The sequence below is a fragment of the Bubalus kerabau genome, chromosome 4 (genome assembly GCF_029407905.1).
Source record: "Bubalus kerabau isolate K-KA32 ecotype Philippines breed swamp buffalo chromosome 4, PCC_UOA_SB_1v2, whole genome shotgun sequence".
In the NCBI taxonomy this organism is placed as follows: Eukaryota; Metazoa; Chordata; class Mammalia; order Artiodactyla; family Bovidae; genus Bubalus; species Bubalus kerabau.
Genome location: NC_073627.1, coordinates 162,195,452 through 162,209,073, shown reverse-complemented (window position 1 = coordinate 162,209,073; position 13,622 = coordinate 162,195,452). Strand labels below are relative to the sequence as shown.

General features: G+C 51.4%; 1 pseudogene; it reads left to right on the top strand.

Annotated features, from left to right (window-relative positions):
- The first annotated feature begins 438 nt into the window (after window positions 1–438).
- On the top strand, window positions 439–13,036 carry LOC129651728 (rho-related BTB domain-containing protein 2-like; annotated as a pseudogene).
- The last annotated feature ends 586 nt before the right edge of the window (window positions 13,037–13,622 follow it).

The window sequence follows — 13,622 nt, the reverse complement described above, 5'->3', positions numbered from 1 at the left end:
TGTGGGGAAGGGGTGTAGACATGAGCTGGAATGGGACCTGAAGAGGAAATAAAATTAAGACAAAGCTGGAGGAGGAGAGCAGATGATAAATGAGCTGCCTAGGCAGACACCTCTCTTCCCAGGAGAGTGGGGACCAGCCCCCGAGCAGACTCCGCCTTGGGATCTCTCTCTGGCATTCCCCAACCAGAAGCCCTGCTGCTGGAGGATGGAGACACCAGGAGGAAGACCAGAGATTCACCCAGTGGAGCTGTGCCTCTCAGCCTGAAGGGACTCCTGTTTCCTCGGGCCCATGTGGAGCCTGTGCCCGGAAAGCTACCCACTCCCTTGTCCTGCTCTCTGCTCAAATGCTCAGAGAGGGGGCAGCCCCGGCAGAGAAGAGCTGCTGGCCCTGGCCCTCAGGGGCTGGTGTGCGAAGTTGTCTTGACTGCTTCTCTTCTCTCCCTCAGGTCCCAATTAATGGATTCTGACATGGATTATGAAAGGCCAAACGTAGAGACCATCAAGTGTGTGGTGGTGGGGGACAATGCTGTGGGCAAGACCAGGCTTATCTGTGCCTGGGCCTGCAATGCCACCCTCACCCAGTACCAGTTGCTTGCTACCCACGTGCCCACGGTTTGGGCCCTTGACCAGTATCGGGTATGCCAAGAGGTAAGGTTGCAAGTCTATGGCCTCACTCATCTGGGCTTCTTCCCCAGGGATCTCTCCAGAGGGGCCTTATGCTGAGCTCACGGAAGCCCTTTAAAGGTTGAGTAGAGGCAGCTGAAGAGCACAGATCCTTGGGAGAGGCCTGAAGGGAGCCCACTCCAGGGGAGGAGTCCCCAGCCTTTTGTGTTTGTCTGAGCAGAAGCCTGGGGCATCTTGTGTAACATAGCCCCCAGTAATGGGAAGCCCTGGAGCTGGGAAAGGGGTGGTGCTTTGGAGAGATGAGAGCTGCCAGGAGAAAAGAAACTGCTGGCTAATGATACCCAAAGACCCAAGGCTGGGAAACATCTGATGGCAGGTACAGCTGGGAACAAGGATGGGCTCCTTGGGAGATCGCATCACTCCCGTGACTGTCTGCCCTCTGGAGTCTCTTCTGTCCTGGCCAGCTCTTGTTAGGGGACTCAGGTGTTCTAGGACACACAGAGGGAGACACTAGTTGTCCCTCAAGCCCCCATGCTGTGGGACCCAGGAGTGAGCTAACCCCACCCCAAGTTGGCATGCAGGGCCCCCAGGAACCATTGCCTTCGCTTCCCCCCCCTCCCTGTCCCACCCCGCCCCCTCCCACCCCCACCAGATGCTAGAACGTTCCCGAGACGTGGTGGACAATGTGAGCGTGTCTCTCCACCTCTGGGATACCTTCGGAGACCACCACAAAGACCAGCACTTTGCTTATGGGAGGTAGGGAAGGCCCCCGCTGCCTGCAGGGAGCCAAGTGGGTGGGGTTTTTCCCCGAGGTATGAGGACACTCTGTGAAACTGAGTTAAAGGAATTTCACTCTGTGAAACTGGGAGGAAGGAGTGGAGAAAACAGCCTTGGGAGACCCTTGACGGGAAGGCAGCCCGGGCTGGGCAGGGAGCCGGCTTTGCAATCAGGAGGCCAGGTTTCAGTTCTCCCCTGTTAACCAGTAACGCTGGGACTTTGAGCAATTAGGAAGGCTGTTCTGAGATGAGTTTTCTCAGATGAGATGGTAAAAGTGGTCATGTCTAAATCTCAAGAGAGCTGTGAGGTCAACCCAAGAGTCTTTGAAAGCTCTCAAGTGCTAACTTGGGGGTATAGAAATAGGAGGTGCTATGATTACATGTTTTGGGGAAGATCACGTGAGCCGATCCATATGACAGTTGTGGGGCTGCAGTGTAGGGGTGCCGTTGGGTATGTGTTCTCCCTTGTTCCAGCAGCAGGGAACCTATCACTAGCTTTTTTTGCCTATAACCTCACTCTCTCCCACCCCCAGATCTGATGTGGTGGTTCTGTGCTTCTCCGTTGCCAACCCCAACTCCCTCCACCATGTCAAGACCACGTGGTACCCAGAAATCAAGCACTTCTGCCCCCGAGCACCTGTCATCTTGGTGGGCTGCCAGCTGGACCTGCGTTACGCTGACCTGGATGCTGTCAATAGGGCCAGGAGACCCTGGCTAGGTAGGGAGTCCTGGTGCCTAGGGAGGGAAAGGTGGCAGATGGGGAAGGGGAAGAGGGGGTGGAGGGAGGTTGTGTGTCTCTCAACTCTCTGCTCAGCCCTGAGAGAATGCACAGAGCCTCACTTCTCTCCCTCCATTTGAAGCAGATTCACATAGGGGGCCAGTTAGAATGATCATTCTTTCATCCATCCATCCATCTATTACACACTGAGTGGGCAATACTGGGCTAAGCATCATGAGGAGAGAAGGAGAAGGAGAGGTAATCTTTGTATGAAAGGAGCTTATAATCTTGCTGGGAGACGAACTGGATAGGTGAATATGTTAAAAACCAGCATGCTAATTGCCAGAGAGGCAGTCAGCCCTCCCACTACTCTGAGCCGGGGAGATCACCCAGGCCTGCCATAGAGGCCTACCTACCATGGAGGGCTTCCTGGAAGAAGAAGGGCTTAGAAGTCAGCCTTGAAAGAATGGTAGGATCTGGCCAAACAGAGGAGAAAGGGAGTGGAAATGAGCAGGGCAGGAACGGGGCTTAGACCCAGATCCTCAGCAGGGATGCCCCCAGTCAGGAGAAAAACACACAGGATCGGGGGAATGCATCTCCCTGCCCCCCAGCCCTCCACCACCGACATGAATTTGGCTTCCCTTCTTGAATGTGCCAGGCCCATGAAGCCCAATGAGATCCTTCCCCCAGAGAAGGGCCGAGAGGTGGCCAAGGAGCTGGGTATCCCCTACTACGAGACGAGTGTGGGCGCAGTTCGGTATCAAGGATGTCTTCGACAACGCCATCCGGGCAGCGCTTATCTCCCGCCGGCACCTGCAGTTCTGGAAGTCCCACCTCCGCAATGTGCAGCAGCCCCTGCTACAGGCACCTTTCCTGCCCCCCAAGCCGCCGCCCCTGCTCATTGTGGTGCCCGACCCCCCCTCCAGCAGCGAGGAGTGCCCCGCCCACCTCCTGGAGGACCCGATGTGTGCAGATGTCATCCTTGTGCCTCAGGAGCGGGTGCGCATCTTCGCCCACAAGATCTACCTCTCCACATCCTCCTCCAAGTTCTACGACCTGTTCCTCATGGACCTGAGTGAGGGGGAGCTGGGGGACCCTCGGAGTCAGGGGGTCCCCGCTCAGAGGACCACCGGGGTCACCCTGATCAACACCACCACCACCACCATGGCCGGGACTTCCTGCTCCGGGCAGCCAGCTTTGACGTGTGTGAGAGCGTGGAGGAGGGCGGGGGCTCTGGGCCTGTTGGGCTCCGGGCATCCACGAGCGACGGGATCTTACGGGGCAATGGGACAGGGTACCTGCCTGGGCGGGGTCGAGTGCTGTCTTCCTGGAGCCGAGCCTTTGTGAGCATCCAGGAAGAGATGACAGAAGACCCACTGACTTATAAATCCCGGCTGATGGTGGTGGTGAAAATGGACAACTCCATCCAGCCAGGGCCGTTCCGGGCTGTTCTCAAGTACCTGTACACAGGGGAGCTGGACGAGAATGAGCAAGACCTCATGCACATCGCCCACATCGCTGAGCTGCTTGAGGTCTTTGATCTGCACTTGATGGTGGCCAACATCCTCAACAACGAGGCCTTCATGAACCAGGAGATCACCAAGGCCTTCCATGTCCACCGGACCAACCGGGTTAAGGAGTGCTTGGCCAAAGGCACCTTCTCAGGTATGAAACAGGCTTAGGAGCTGGTGTCCCAAAGGCAGGGGACTTCCCTCCAGGCTCTTTCTGCAGAATCTGGGTTGGTCCGAGTAGCATTCTGAGTCATCTCAGCCACTGATGTCCTGGAGATACTGCGGCTCTGCTCCTGAAACCTAGAGCCCCCAGCTTGAGATTGTGGTCATGTGGTGCTCACAGAGTGTGGCTTCAGGAGGAAGCAGTCATCTGGGAGCAGTGTCGACCCGTGGGGCTGGTTGTCCCATATTCTTTCACCCCATCCTCACGTGATGCATCTTCTCTCACTCAACAGATGTGACCTTCATCCTGGACGATGGCACCATCAGCGCCCACAAGCCCCTGTTGATTTCTAGCTGTGACTAGATGGCTGCCATGTTTGGGGGGCCACTTGTGGAGAGTTCCACCAGGGAGGTAAGGCTAGGATGGAAACGGCTGGGAGGGAGAGAGGTTTACTCCCTTTCCATCTGAGGCATCTGTTACTTCACAGTACTTCCTTCAGCCTTGACTCTGTACAAACCACCAAGTGATGGGCCCAAGAGAAGTTTATGAGATGGCTCCTATAGTCATGGACTTTGCAATATACCAAGATGGACCATTATGGTCACATCCTAGCTCTATAGTTGAGAAAAAACTTTTTTCTTAAAGCAGTAAGAACAGATTTTTATTCAGAAACTATTGCAATAGAGGAAGAGAGACCTCAGTATAGAAGTGGTTTTAATTCTTAATTGAGCATGATCAAGTGGGGTTTATAGTCAAGGTGTAGGGTGGGAGTCAGTGGGTAGAAAATTACTAAGAGGAAACATCAGGAGTCAGTGGGAGTTCTAGCCAAATCAAGACTGGAGTTCAAGTCTGATCTCCTTTCTGCCCTTCTCTGAACTGTGACACTGACTGTCCATCCCTCAGCCTTGTAGTTAACAGTGTCCTCCTTTGTGAATCTACTTAAAGTTCCAAGGGTCCACACCAAGTTTCTCCAGCTGATCTGAGGCTTCCCTTGAGTATGGGGATGAGGTCTTTTATTTCTGCTGAGTACCCTTCTCAGCTCTGGTCCCTTAGTCAGTGCTCAGCAAACACTTGAATGAAAAGCTGAACAAAGAATGTTAGAGCATAGCATCCTATAACCCTGAGAAGGGATTTCCTAAGATTTCTGGGTCTGGAAGATCCTTTGGAGGAGGGAAGGGCACCCTTTTCCAGTATTCTTACCTGGAGATTCCTGTGGACAGAGGAGCCTGGCGGGTTACAGTCCATAGGGTCACACAGAGTCGGACATGACTTAAGCGACTTAGCACACACTGGAAAGGGAGTCCTTCTGGGAGGTGAAGAGGAGAGTTCGAGGTTTGAGTTGCCTCTGCTCCCTGAAGCATGAGTGGGTTGAGATGTGCAAAGTGTGAGATGGGAACTCTTCAGAGCCACAGAAGCAGCTGTAAAGTTCCAGCCAATTCCCAGTGCAGCCTGGAGAGGCTGGCGGCTGATGAGAAAGCAGTTTTTGTGTTGGTCCCACTCTGGAGAGATCCCAGAGGCCCAGAGCTGTAGCTTTGAGCAGCCCAGAGAGACCAGCTGGTGTTCGCTCCATTCATCCACATCCCACTTGCACTGCTCCCCGAAGGATAGAGTGGGGCTGGGTGCAGGTGACCAGAAGGACTCCTTCATGGTTCCTCCAAACCAGAAAGATGCTAACGCGAGTCCAGGTCCTTTTAAAAGCTGTTGGAGCCCTGCTCACAGGTGCTCAGCAGATGGGTTCATTGCAGGCTGTTGGTGTGGGAGATTAGCCTTTAGGGAAGGAGGGGTTCTGAGCAGGTCCAGGGACCGCAGAGGGGTGGCAGCCTGTCTATGGGAGACCAACTGTCCAGGCCAGAGCCTTCTGAGTTCTTCGGAACTGCTGCTCTTTCCCTAAAGCTGGACCTTGCTGCAGCCTGCTCCATTCCTTCCCATTCACAGGTGGTATTTCCTTAAACAAGCAAAAGCTGCATGTGGGCCATGCTGGAGTACCTGTACACTGGCATGTTCACCTCCAGCCCCGACCTGGACGAGATGAAACTCATCATCCTGGCCAACCGCCTCTGCCTGCCGCACTTGGTCACCCTCACAGGTAGCTAAGCCCAGGGGAGGAGCCTCCAGGGAGGAGGAGGAGGAGTCAGGGGATCCCCTGGGAGTCATGATTTCTTCTCTCACCTGTCTCCTCCTAGGGGACAGGCCACCAGCACCAAGGGGATATGTTAACATAGCGTGAGATACATCTGTGCATATTGGGGTTGCGGTGAGGACGTGGATGTAAAGAGATGTGTGAGAGGGATGCTTGGTGGGGTCACCTTATAGGTCTCTCTAGAGGTTATTGCGGTGCAGCAAGTGGGCACCAGTAGATGCCAGGGCTCGAGGTTCTCAGCTTGGCCACACTCAGGCAAGCTTAAGAAGCCAAAAAGAACAGAACACCATTCCTCATTCCTACCCTTGCATCTCCTCCTTCTGCCTTTCCTTTTTCTTCCCCTTTCTCATTTCCTTCTTCTCTTCCACCTTCCCTTTCTCTTCCCCTTTCTCATTTCCTTCTTCTCTTCCACCTTCCCTTTCTCTTTCTTCTTCTAGAAACACAGTAAACATTGACCTAATTGTTGGTCACTCCTAATTCTTTGATTCCTGGAAGATCCTGTGAGCTAGAGCTCAGGTTTCAGGATGGACCAACCCCAGAGGCTTGGGTGGAGCAGGGACTGGGGCAGGAGGGAGACAAGGAGCAGCGCTTGGGGTGCCAGGGCAGGAGGAGAGATGGTGCAGTGCAGATGAGAAGCCGTCTGGAGCCCTTGGTGCCCGCCGACAGGTGGAGCTCCTGAGCTGGAGTCAGCATGTGCGTTCCTTTGATGTTGGTGTTGGTACCTGTACTGGCATTGATGTCCAGGTTAATGTCCTTGGGTGGGTCGGCGGCAGAGAGCAAAGCCTCAGATACTGAGCTGAGGTTCAGGGAAGGACCTGGTGTTAGACCTGCTGTGGCCCTTGGCAGATGATCAAGATTGGGACTTGGCTATGAGGGAAGCAGCGATCCTATGATGATAAATGAGTTGAAAAGTGGCGCCTGGTCCCTGGAAGAGGTGGAAATGATAGACCAGAATCAAATATCAAGAGCTGAGCCTGCAGAGGCAGGCCAGGGGACACCGAGGGCTTTAGGGCAGGGAGTAAGAGGTTTCTAGAGATTTCAACTGCAGAATTCCCTGGTGGTCTGGTGGTTAAGGCTGCACTTCCACTGAAGGGGGCACGGGTTCGATCCCTGGTAAGAGAACTAAGATCCCGCATGCTGAGTGATGCCACCAATAAGTAAATAAAAAATAAATAAGATCACAGCTGCAACAATTTGAAAAAGTGGTACAGCATTCCCAGAACACAGAAAACAGTCTAAACTCTTAGACTAAATAACTTTTGAAAGACTTGCTGCAAAGAAATGGCCCAAATGAAAAAAAAAATGTATTCAGGTGTTTCTTTAAGTTTGTTTCATCATAGCAAGCAATCAGAAACAAGTCAAACAGGCACACTGGTTAAGCACACGTGGATGGATTTTGCAAGGTAGCCATTAAAAATGTTACCTCTCACTGCTGCATGGAAAGGCTTATAGAAAATAACATTGAATGGCCTTTCCTTTGAATTGCTTCATAATCGCTAAAAATCATCTTTAAAAAATACGTTTCTATGTACCTTGTCAAGGAACAGTGGAAAATGCCAAATGTTGTATAATAAGTGACATGTTTTGTGATATAAGCTTACTATGAAGTTATTAGTTTAAGCTTAATTTTAAAATGTTAAATATTGCACAAAACATGTCATATGTGTTCATCTTAATAAATTATTACAAACCAAAGTGGCCCTTGCTCGCCACACCGGAGCCCCCAGTCTGTCCCTCTCAACCATAGGCCCTCCCCACCCCAGAGTAACCGTTCTGCCTATTGCGCTAAGATTTGATGAGAGCTTTTCCTTACTCTTCTTCATAGTTATGTCATCCAAGTGTGCATCCTGAAACACTATAGCATGATTTTATTTTTTGTATATCTTTTAAGGTTTTTTTTAATCTGTAAGTACCTTGTCTGTTAAAAACAAAAACAGAAATTTCCCTTGCGATATGTTGGAAAAACCCTCTGATCCAGGGAACCTAGATTTATTTACTGATCGCCTTTCTGTATCCACCATGTTTCCTTCCTATCAACTGGCCTTCAGGTCTAGAGGCTAGATTAGATCCAGTCTTCTTTTGGTGAGACTACATTTTGTAGGCTGTTTCTGCTTTTCATCAAGAAACAGATCATCTGCTTTTCTCTCTTTTTGTGGTGTTAGCAGCCTTTGAGTTTTATTGCCTGGATCCATTTATTTATTAAGTGTTGTGAAATGGTAATATTCCAGGTCTTTTTTTTTTTCTTTTTTAATCTGTTAGAATACTTTCCAAAGGAGGGAAACTTTCCCTCACCTATAGTTTGATTTCCCAGTAGAATAGTTCATGTAGGAAAGGCAGGTGAATATGTGGCATTTTAATTTACCAGTTGTTTTTCTTTTCTCTCATATTCATGTACTTATTTGGCTGCAGTGGAGTCTTAGTGGTGGCATGAAGGATCTTTAGTTGTGGCATGTGGGATCTAGCTCCTTTACCAGGGGTTGAACCTGGGTCCCCTGCATTGGAAGTGTAGAGTTTTAGCCACTGGACCATCAGGGAAGTCCCTGTTTACCAGTTTTCAAGACACACATTTGTTTCCTATCATCCTTTGAGAGTGACCAGTTGATTTTTTGTTATTAATATTACATGTGATTATGAATTTTTGGACTTGAACATACTCTATTGGTTTTTAGTTCAGGTCACTTGCTCAGTCGTGTTCGACTCTTTGTGACCCCATGGACTGCAACATGCCAGGCATCCCTGTCCATCACCAACTCCTGAAGCCTACTCAAACTCATGTCCATCACGTCAGTGATGCCATCCACCCATCTCATCCTCTGTCGTCCCCTTCTCCTGCCTTCAATCTTTCCCAGCATCAGGATCTTTTCAAATGAGTGGGTTCTTCACATCAAGTGGCCAAAGTATTGGAGTCTCAGGTTCAGCATCCGTCCTTCCAATGAATATTCAGGACTGATTTCCTTTAAGATTGACTGGTTGGATCTCCTTGCAGTCCAGGGGACTCTCAAGAGTCTTCTCTAACACCACAATTGAAAAGCATCAATTCTTTAGCACTCAGCCTTCTTTATAGTCCAACTCTCACATCCATACATGACTACTGGAAAAACCATAGCTTTGACTAGATGGACTTTTGTTGGTAGAGTAATGTCTCTGCTTTTTAATATGCTGTCTAGGTTGGTCATAGCTTTTCTTTCAAGGAGCAAGCATCTTTTAATTTCACGGCATCAGTCACCATCTGCAGTGATTTTGGAGCCCCCCAAAATAAAGTCTCTCAGTATTTCCATTGTTTCCCCATCTATTTGCCATGAAGTCATGGGACCGGATGCCATGATCTTAGTTTTCTGAATGTTGAGTTTTAAGCCAACTTTTTCACTCTCCTCTTTCACTTTCATCAAGAGGTTCTTTAGTTCTTTGCTTTCTGCCATAAAGATAGTGTCCTCTGCATATCTGAGGTTACTGATGTTTCTCCCGGCAATCTTGATTCCAGCTATCGGTTTTAAATCATTGCAATTAGCTTTATGGAAACTCAGATACTCTGCTGTTCCTTTAACCTGTAGAAGTCTTCTCGAGTTGGCTGCAGAGTCTGTAGAGGAGCTTTCAATGCTCTGGAATGACAAGATGTGCCAGGTTCATTGTGTACATTTCCTGCCCCATACCCGGTATCAGCCATTTCTCTAGGAAGTCTTGGCTTCCTGTAGTTGGAAATGGGATTTCAAGGCTACAGTATTTGCATTAGCAATGCTTTTGCTATTGGGATGGCTGTTCTTTCTGGGTCTTTTTCCATGGACTCAGCTGAGAGACATTACTTTTAAAGATAAAATACTTTATCAGTTTATACTGCTACAGTTAAAATTCAGAACTCAAAGTGTTTACTTCTTCCCTAGAAAGGTCTTAACATGAAATGCAAGGTTAGTACACAATTTGTTACAAAATTTAAATTAAAATGAACAACTTGATTTAATCCTTAGTTCTAATCGATAGTTCTCAGCAAATTTGAGATTTAATACCCCCTCCCATCAGTATCAATGGCTGATTCTCAGGGGTGGGGGCTTTCACCCCACCTGTATAACTCCTTGCTGCAACATATGTAGCTTAAAAAACTTCATAGGTTATTCTAGTCTCCGCCTTCACTTCCCACCTCCTCTCCAGTGGGAAAGTCTTGCTCCAATCCTGGTTTTCTCACTGGTAGGAGCCGACTTAAATCTCCTGTGGCCTTTCCTGGCCTGTTGAGACTTGCCCTGGACCTCTCTTTGCCCTGCTGTGGGCCCCTGCTGGGGTCGGGGCGGGGATAAACAAGTGCCTGTCCACTCCTGTGGTTCTTCAGCCCATTCCTGGCTGTGTGTGTGTCACAGAGCAGTACACAGTGACTGGGCTGATGGAAGCAACTCAGATGATGGTGGACATCGACGGGGACGTCCTTGTGTTCCTGGAACTGGCTCAGGTAGGATGGCAGGGAAGGAATCTCTCCAACATTCTCAGCTCTGGGCTCTGCCTGTTGGCAGCAAATGGGGAGGGTTCGGGAGGTGGTGGGTAGGAAGGGAACCCATTGACAGACTTGGTTCCCCCAGTGGGCAGACCCATCTTATCTTGCAGGCCAGAGGATTCACCCCAACATGCCAAGAGAAGAGGCTGGCTGTGGCAGGAAGGGACGGAGACTTCAGGCAACCGTTGGGCCGGAGAGGGAAACCAGAGCCCTGTATAGACGTGGTTGCTGCCTGCTGGGGTCATTTAAGACACACTGGGGACTCTCCATCTAAGATGGACTTCCTTCCTCCAATTTCCCAAGTGATAGTGTCAGTTGCTCAGTCATGTCTGGCTCTCTGCAACCCCGTGCACTTTAGCCTGCCAGGCTCCTCTGTCTATGGGATTCTCCAGGCAAGAATACTGAAGTGGGTTGCCATTTCCTCCTCAAGGGGATCCTGCTGACCCAGGGATTGAACCCAGGTGTCCTGCATTGCGGGCAGATTCTTTACTGTCTGAGCCACCCAAAACAGGCAAGCAAAATCTCCCCTACGAATCCTCAGGATGCCAAACATTCTAAAGATTAGTTTATGAAGTTAAAATATGGCAGATATGCCTGGGAGGCCAGCTCTCTAAGCCCGGTTGTCAGCACCTTAATGCAGGCTGCTCTGGTCCAGCATGGAGGATGAGGGGTCAGATCTGAGGAGGGCAGACCCAGTAAGAGGCTACCTCATAGGACTGTGGGTTTCTGGGGCTGCTGGGGACAGGTCACAGGTGAGGTGGTGGTGGTGGTGGGGCCAAGGAGCAAATCCATGTCATTCCGTCATGGTTTTGTGTGGCCTTGCCTCTCGAGGTGGGTTCTTTGTGACTCAGGGCCTTTGCCCACCTGCGCCAAAGCTCTGGCTCTGAAGGCCAAAGTAGACATCTGTGTGCAGACCTTGGCCCAGAGGTCCCAGCACAGACATGCTCCTGTCTGTTCCCAGTTCCACTGTGCGTACCAGTCGGCTGACTGGTGTCTTCACCACATCTGCACCAACTACAACAATGTGTGTCGCAAGTTCCCCCGAGACATGAAGGCCATGTCCCCAGGTGAGCATCCCCAGCGGCATTTGTCATCTCCCTCTCCTTGGGTCCAAGCCTCTGACCCAGGGCGCCCAGAGGCTGCCAAAGACCCCTGTGGGTGGGGAGTAGCCTGCAAACATGCACCCAGCCCAGCGGAGGGGGTCCTGGAAAAAGCACTGGTGTGGAGGGCGGCCCCCCCGCCCCGGCCCACCAGAGACCTTGGGCAATTCACTCTGCCCCTCTGAGCTCCTGCTTTTCACAGGTACAGTCAGACTAGAGGTGGTATTTTTTAGATGTTTGTGGACCAAACTCCACATTAAGAAAAACATTTTTGTTTGTTTGTTAATTTTTACAATGTTGGTTGGTTTCTGCCAAACAACAATGCAAATCAGCCATAATTATACATATATCCCCTGCCTCTTGAGCCTCCCTCCCATCCCCACATCCCACCCCTCTAGGTTATCAAGAATTACATTGTATCTTGTGACCTAGTACACATATTGAAAAATTCATCAGTTGTTTTTAATACTGTTCACGACTCATGACATTAATTTCATAACCTAGGAATGGGCACAAGTCACAGCTTGGACAACACAGATCTGGGCATCCTCTGGGGTCCCTGCAGCTTGGTCTCTGCTTAATTGATGTCTCAGGTCCTGGGGCCTGACAGGAATCCAGGGGTCCAGGATTCATGGGATCCAGGGAGAGGTGTGGCTGGCCTCCCCCAGTTTCTTCACTGGGCACCGTCTGCTCTGCTGTGACCCTACTCCCCACTAGTGCTCTACCAGGTCTCCCACTCCTGCTCTCTCCTCGTCACCCTTCTAGCATTTTCTTTCTAAAGCACAGCTCCAACTGCCTCACTTCCCTGGTCCCAAACTTTCGTGGAGCCCCCACACCTTCTAGAAGAAGTCCAAACCCCTCAGCCTAGCCTTCCCTCCCATCTGACCTCCTGCATACCCCCAACCCCCACACCTCCCCTCTCAGAACCTCATCTCTGCCAGCTGCACCTGCTGTCGGCCCAGCCAGGCTGAGCATCTTCTTGCCCACAGCTCTTCTCACCATTTCTCCCTCATCTGTTGTTGCAGCCTGCTTTATTCTCCAAGCCTTGATAGGATCTTCCCTCTGCCTTTGAAGAAAAATGCAAGTGGAAATGCCTTTCCCCAGTGTGGACTGTCGGCTCCACTCCCTGGGCAACTGACTCTCTTTGGGCGCTCAGTGAAGGCAGGGCTTCCGCTTCTGGTCCCCAGGGGTTGGCATGTGGGCCTAGGAGGACCAGAGGCATGTTCCATGGCAGCGGGGCAGGGGTGGGAGTCCCTCTGCCCCTCCTCCTGCATCTTCCTCACCCAGCCCTACTGCCGTTCTGCCCCAGAAAACCAGCAGTATTTCGAGAAACACCGGTGGCCACCAGTCTGGTACCTGAAGGAGGAAGACCACTACCAACGGGCCCGGAAGGAGCGTGAGAAGGAGGACTATCTGCACCTGAAGCAGCAGCCCAGGCGGCGCTGGCTGTTCTGGAACAGTCCGTCCTTGGCGTCCTCTTCGGCCGCCTCCTCGGCATCCCCATCCTCCTCCTCGGCTGTGGTCTGAGATGCTGCCACCCTCTTCTGACCCTGCTTCTGTTGTCCCCACTTGTCTTTGCCCCTCTGCTCCTCCGCATCGCCGCCTCCACCTCCCAGGGACAGAGGACTCGCATAACCAGGACCCTTTGGGTGGAGCTGCTCTCACCAGCCAACATAGCTCAGCACAGAGAGGAGGGAGCCTGGCCTCGTGGACCAGAGCAGTGGCCCTGTGCAGAGGTCCTGATTCCATGGCTGGCCGGGAAACAACTCTTGGAGGCGGGCATCGGGGAGAGAGCTGAGGACTGTGGCATCTTGTCTGTGGGTCGCAGAACCCTAGCATCAAAGGGGAAACTCTCCTGCTGGGAAGCTGTGTGTCCTGGTCTGCGCAGGCGGCCCCCTCCCAGGGAGCAGCAGTGGGCAGGCAGGGTCCTACCTCTGTTGGCCCCACGTCTCCATTTATGGACTTGAAGGGTTATAGTGGCTTTGTGGGCCTTTCCACGTGGAGCCTACTCAAACCCTCACTGGAAAAGTCAGGGTAGAAATTAAGCCTTCAGAGCCCAACTCCAGGCTTCCACCTCTGTGGTGCAGCTGCCAGAAGCCGCAAGCAGAAGGCT